Genomic DNA, 6729 nt, shown 5'->3' with positions numbered 1-6729 from the left:
AAAAGGAGGGAAACAGGGGAAAAGAGAAGAAGAGGACGAACAAAAATTTGCTTGGGGAAAATTGATGCGATTCCCCCACCCACAGCAATATGGCTGCTGGCTACGCCCATAAATATCACGAGACATGCATCGAGACATCACGAGTAAGCCTGTTAAATTCGCACAATGCATGCAAGTAAGTTAATGCTAACATATTTATGACAAGAACGACGCCTAATTGGATGACTCCTATCATTGCTAGCGTAAAAACGAGACAAAAGAAGTTTCCAGATTTAGCTACCGCAAGTATGGTGTGTTTTGAAGTAGATTTAATTTCAAACAAAATATTCATCTCATACTTCTATAGAAGCTCGACGATGATTTGATTATTTTCACATTGTGAAATCTAAGTCATAGGTGTGTCTTCGTCTGACATCTCAGACTATAGCATTAAACCAAATTTTCAAGTCCAACCCAATTCATTCATTGGGATATCCATTTGAAAACCACACTCCCCCTGTGGAAGATTTAGCTTACGCTTTCTACAGAGGGAGCACGATTTTCAAATAGAATGAACAATTCGGTAACTTCGATTTGAAAAGCACACTCCAGTTGTGGAAGATATAGACAAGCCATATACAGAGGGAGTATGTGTTTTAAAATAATTAACCCTAGTCAATTCCATTTGAAAAACATTCTTCCTCTATGGAATACTTATCTTCCACAGTGGTATGGTGTAACAAGAAATGGAACAGCAGATTTGTTTCAAAAGCTTCGCATTTTCCATGCAATATTGGATAACAAATTCATTTTTCATGTTTGTGTGCGCGCAAAGAAACTTTTAAGAACTTTGAGGAATCTAAGTTAGAATCGTGAGCTGACGTTTTATTTTCAAAGCATAATATTGTGATGTTTAAGGCAAGTAGGAGTAGTCGTGGTCGTTCAAATTGTCCTTGTCCAGACTAAGGGATTAATGTAAGTTAGCCTACACTATGAAGATTTGAATGGGTACGGAATGCAAAACACGACCTTTCAAAAATTGCTTAAGGGATCTAGAATGAGCGTTTATGGCGTTTCGACAGTATTTTTTGTGGGACATGAGAGCACCTCAGACGTATCGAATTGCATTCTGAATACGAAGCATGTCTTTCTGATATCAAATAATTTTCATCTTTTGAAATTCACGATATAATACAAATTTTATGACAAATTATTAAAATTTGATATTTTTCATATTTGTTTATATATAACAGTCCTCGAAGTAAATTTTATAAATCTAATGATATATTCTTAAAGTGTATGTAGGTGGGAGGAAAAGCCGACGATCAATTGAAAATTTTGACCTTTCATATTGAAGATATGGATTTTTTTACCAAAAAGACCTAATTTTTTTTGTGTGTTTTGGGAAAAAAATCCATATCTTCAATACGAAAGGTCAAAATTTTCAATTGATCGTCGGCTTTTCATCCCACCTACATACACTTTTATTATAAATCAGCAGATTTATAAAGTTTACTTTGAGTACTGTTAAATATCAAAAATATCAATTTTAATGATTTGCCATAAAATGTGTATTACATTGCGAATTTCAAAAATCAAAATTATTTGATATCAGAAGGACATTCTTCGTATTCAGAATGCAATTCGATATGTCTGATGTGCTCTAATATCCCACAATAAATACTGTCCAAACGTTCATACCCCAGCCCTTAATGTATTGTGGTTCTATATTGGAATGTTTTACATAGGCAGTCACAAAATTCAAAGACGTGGCACAAGTATTTAAGCATTAATTTTTGAGGATATGTTATTAAGTTTGCTCATGCGTTTAATAGTTTACCTTTAATTTTGATACGGTAATTGGTTATAAACAGTATTAGAAAATGTGTTTTCCAAAAATTAGAATGCCGGCATAACCGGAAACTAATGGACAAAATATTACAATTTGACTGTCATTGCTAGTTAGAACTACTAAAGGATTAGGATTTAAAGTCATATTATAACATTTCCATACAAATAGATTAGTATTAATTTTCTTTTCCATAAGATGTTAGCTTTTACTTAGTCTCGGGCCAGAGTGTAATGTTATAATATGGCTTTAATAATGATAATAAAACGGCATTTCTGGCTGGCCAAATCCCTCAAAAGCGCACCATGTTTCATATTTGGCAAAACAGGATAATATTTTTTAATCCCCAAAATTGATGCTGCATTTTTCTGGAATCAGGAGTAGAGTGTCTTCAGTAGAGACATGTCTTAATTGTTCAACTGTTGTCTATTTGTCTCATGATATTGACAATGTCTTCAGGGCTAGATGATGGTGGTGGGTGGTGTGTACGATGGGGCGGTGGTTACGGTAGGGCGGTGGTGCCTCGAACCCGACATGTTGTATATATTATTATCGGTAAAGAAATAAAAACAATACAGTTAAAAGACACACAAATTAATAACAATGATACGAGCGCATTATACACAATTTCATTTAATAGGTGCAATCTATATTACATTATCCATATTACTATACATAACAAGATCTCTTGCTTTATGCAAATTCATCTCTATTACCATAATACGTTAAGGCGAGTGGAATGACAGCAGCCATGTTTTTCAGTTTCAGCCATTTAATTTATACATTTTAATATTAATACATTGATCTTTGGGAAATAAGTCCAAGAAACCAATAATTACATTTTTATTTCCATACGTCTTGCGGTTTTGAAAGTTTGAGCGTCTACTCTCTCCCGAATATAATCCGGCACATGGGATAAAAATGACATCCTTATATCAAGCCTTGGTATCTCCTTTATAGAACCCATTTTTCTAGTGTGTCAACTTTATTTCTCTTAACATTTGAGTGCAAACACCGTAGGTCATGCTCCCCTCCGACTCACCTTAACATCTCTTGCATAATTCGCCAAAGATTCACTATACTCAGTTACCATATTACCGTAAATAACAATATCTCTTGCATATGCAAATTCGTTAAAGATGCACCGTACTCAATTACAATATTACCATAAATAACAATATCTCTTGCATATGCAAATTCGTTAAAGATGCACCGTACTCAATTACAATATTACCATAAATAACAATATCTCTTGCATATGCAAATTCGTTAAAGATGCACCGTACTCAATTACAATATTACCATAAATAACAATATCTCTTGCATATGCAAATTCGTTAAAGATGCACCGTACTCAATTACAATATTACCATAAATAGCAATATCTCTTGCATTATGCAAATTCATTCAAGATACACTGTACTCAATTACCACACTGCAATAAATGACACTCTCTTGGATATGAAATTCACATAATATTCGTCTTACTCGGTTACCATATAACCATAAATCTCTTGTATATGCAAATTCGTCAAAGATGCACCGTACTCAATTACAATATTATGATTAATAACAATATTATCTCTTGGATATGCAAATTCATCAAATATTCACTTTACTCAATATTATGATAAGTAACAATATATCGTGCTTATGCTGATTCATTTAACTGCATTCCCTTTTATAATGAGCCTAAATCCTGGCTTTTTCATATTAAATACACCTTCACCAAATTCATCATAGATTCACTTTAGTTAATTACCATATTTCAAAAAAACATCAAATGTATTTTGCATATGCATATTTTGCATATCGTCAAAGATTCACTAAACGCAAATACCATAACAATAAATAACAATGTTTCTTACATATGCTAATGCATAATGTTAATGTGCTCAAGTGATCAATTACACCACTACAGTAAATAACAATATCTCTTATAATATATGCAAATTCAATGGTCACTTTTAGTTAGGAAAAATAACCAAACGTATTTTGCATATGCAAATTCGCCAAAGATTCATTATACCATATTACAATAAATAACTATATCTCTTGCATATGCAAATTCGTCAAAGATGCACAAATGACGAGTTCTCAGGTGTACTCGCAAAGTGTTATGGGATTTACCGAAAAGGTCAATTACCATATTACCCTAAATAGTAATATCTCTTGTATATAAAAAAAAATTCATCAAAGATGCACAGTACTTAATTAACATATTACAATTAATAACAATACCTCTTGGATATGCAAATTCATCAAATATTCACTTTAGTCTATACTATGATAAGTAACAATATATCGTACATTATACAGATTCATTTAACTATATTTCCTTTTACAATAAGCCAAATTCTTGGCTTTCTTATCATAAATACACCTTCACCAAATTCATCAAAGATTCACTTTAGTCAAGGGCCATATGACGAAAAACATCAAATGTATTTTACATATGCAAATTCTTTAAAGCTACATTGTACTCAATTACCATATTAACATAAATAGCAATATTTCTTATATGTGCAAATGCGTCAAAGATGCACCATACTCAATTACCATATTACAATTAATAAGAATATCTCTTGGATATACAAATTCATCAAATATCCACTTTACTCAATATTACGATAAGTAACAATATATCGTTCATTATACAGATTCATTTAACTGCATTTCCTTTTATAATAAACCTAATTCTTGGCTTTCTTATCATAAATACACCTTCACCAAATTCATCAAAGATTCACTTGTATTTCAAATGTATTTTGAATATACAAATTCGTCAAAGATTCACTATATTCAAATATACCATATTACAATAAATAACAATATCTCTTACATATGTAAATTCGTCTAAGATGTGCTGTGCCCAATTACCACACTACAGTAAGGATAATAATATCTCTTATATTTGCAAATTCATCAAATATTCACTTTAGTTACGAAAAATAACAAATGTTTTGTGCATACAAATTCGACAAAGATTCACTGTACTCAATTACCACAGTATAATAAATGACATATCTCTTGGATATGAAAGTCACAAAATATTCGCTTTACTCGATTACCATAAATAGCAATATCTCTTGCATATTCAAATTCGTCAAAGATGCACTGTGCTCAATTAACATATTACCATAAATAACAATATCTCTTGGATATGCAAATATTCACTTTACTCAATATTAATATGTCATAAGTAACAATAATTATATCGTGCATTATACAGATTCATTTAACTGCATTTCCTTGTATCTTTTATAATAAGCCTAATTCTTGGCTTCCTTATCATAAAAACACCTTCACCAAATTCATCAAACATTCACTTCAGTCAAGGGACATAATTACGAAAAATATCAAATGCCCGATCAAATGCATTTTGGATATTCAAATTTGTCAAAGATTCACTATATTCAAATACCATATTACAATAAATAACAATATCTGTTGCATATGTAAATTCGTCTAAGATGTGCTGTGCTCAATTCTCGGTATTCGCAATAAGGGCGCCGCCAGCGGTTTGCGATGTATTCGTGATGTATCATGGGAAAAGGTCGACATCAAGTCCGCGCAATACGAATATTACCATGCTATTACATAGAACACGTGATAATATTTTTAGTTTGCCAATATAACGGTATTACACGCAAATCGATAGAGAAAAATTAATTGTGCACATTTCAAATCACATTATTAAGTATTATTGAGTATCGATTCGCGTGTAACACCGTTATATTGACAAACTAAAAAATATTGTCACGTGTTCCTATGTAATAGCATGGTAATATTCGTATTACGCGGACTTGGATGTCGACCTTTTCCCATGATACATCACGATTACATCGCAAACCGCTGGCGGCGCCCTTATTGCGAATACCGAGAATTACGGTGATACAGTAAGGATAATAATAGCTCTTAGGTCTATATTGGCAAATTCATCAAATATTCACAAGTGACGAAAACTAACAAATGTATATTGCATACAAATTCGACAGAGATTCAGTACACCATATTACAATAAATAACAATATCATTTGCATATGCAAATGCGTCAAAGATGCACTGTACTCAATTACCATATTGCGATGTATATAACAATTATCTCTTGCATATTCAAATTCATCACATGTTCTCTTATACACGATTACCACATTACAATAAATAACAATATCTTATGCGCAAATTAATCAAAGATTCACTTTCATCCATTTACTTTTTCTTCCCTTATTATGTAATAAATCTAATATTTAAATTTCTTTACTACAAATAAACCTTTGACTTTAAGTTGTACACGGAATTCAAAGTGAATATAAATTAAAGTGCTATATATTTTATTGCCGGTCATCGTAAATGTTGTCCCGGTTAAAGTAGAAAGAGCATCCAAAATTACTTATTTAATAAAATATATGTGAGCCGGAACCAAAAAGATTTGACCTTACAATCTCAACTGCCACAGAGGTATTGGTCGTATGACATAGCATACAGTATAATTATTAAACAGTTCGAGTATAACGTATATTTCACATAGAATACAATTATTTAACATAGTAACGTATATAGGTTACAAGGTCTTACAACTTAATTATACTAAAAGGTTCCTATTTTGGTACCTGTCTGGTACACACAGAGTACCAATGCTGCTACTATGACCCACCAGCAGTGGTACTGCACTGGTACTACCCTGTTACTGCGCAGTACCAGCCAAGTATCTTGGCGACCGCGTACCTGTGCAGACGGACCCAAAAGGAATCTTATAGTGTATGATATCATACAATTATTAAAGAGAATAACGTACATTACATTTTATATATAAAATGCAATTTTTTTAAACATATAGCGTATATAGGTTGTTGGTCTTGGAACATTTTAGATAGCATACAATTATTAAACCGCATAAG

Source organism: Amphiura filiformis, chromosome 20 (assembly GCF_039555335.1).
Source record: "Amphiura filiformis chromosome 20, Afil_fr2py, whole genome shotgun sequence".
Classification (NCBI taxonomy): Eukaryota; Metazoa; Echinodermata; class Ophiuroidea; order Amphilepidida; family Amphiuridae; genus Amphiura; species Amphiura filiformis.
This window is presented reverse-complemented; position numbering follows the sequence as displayed.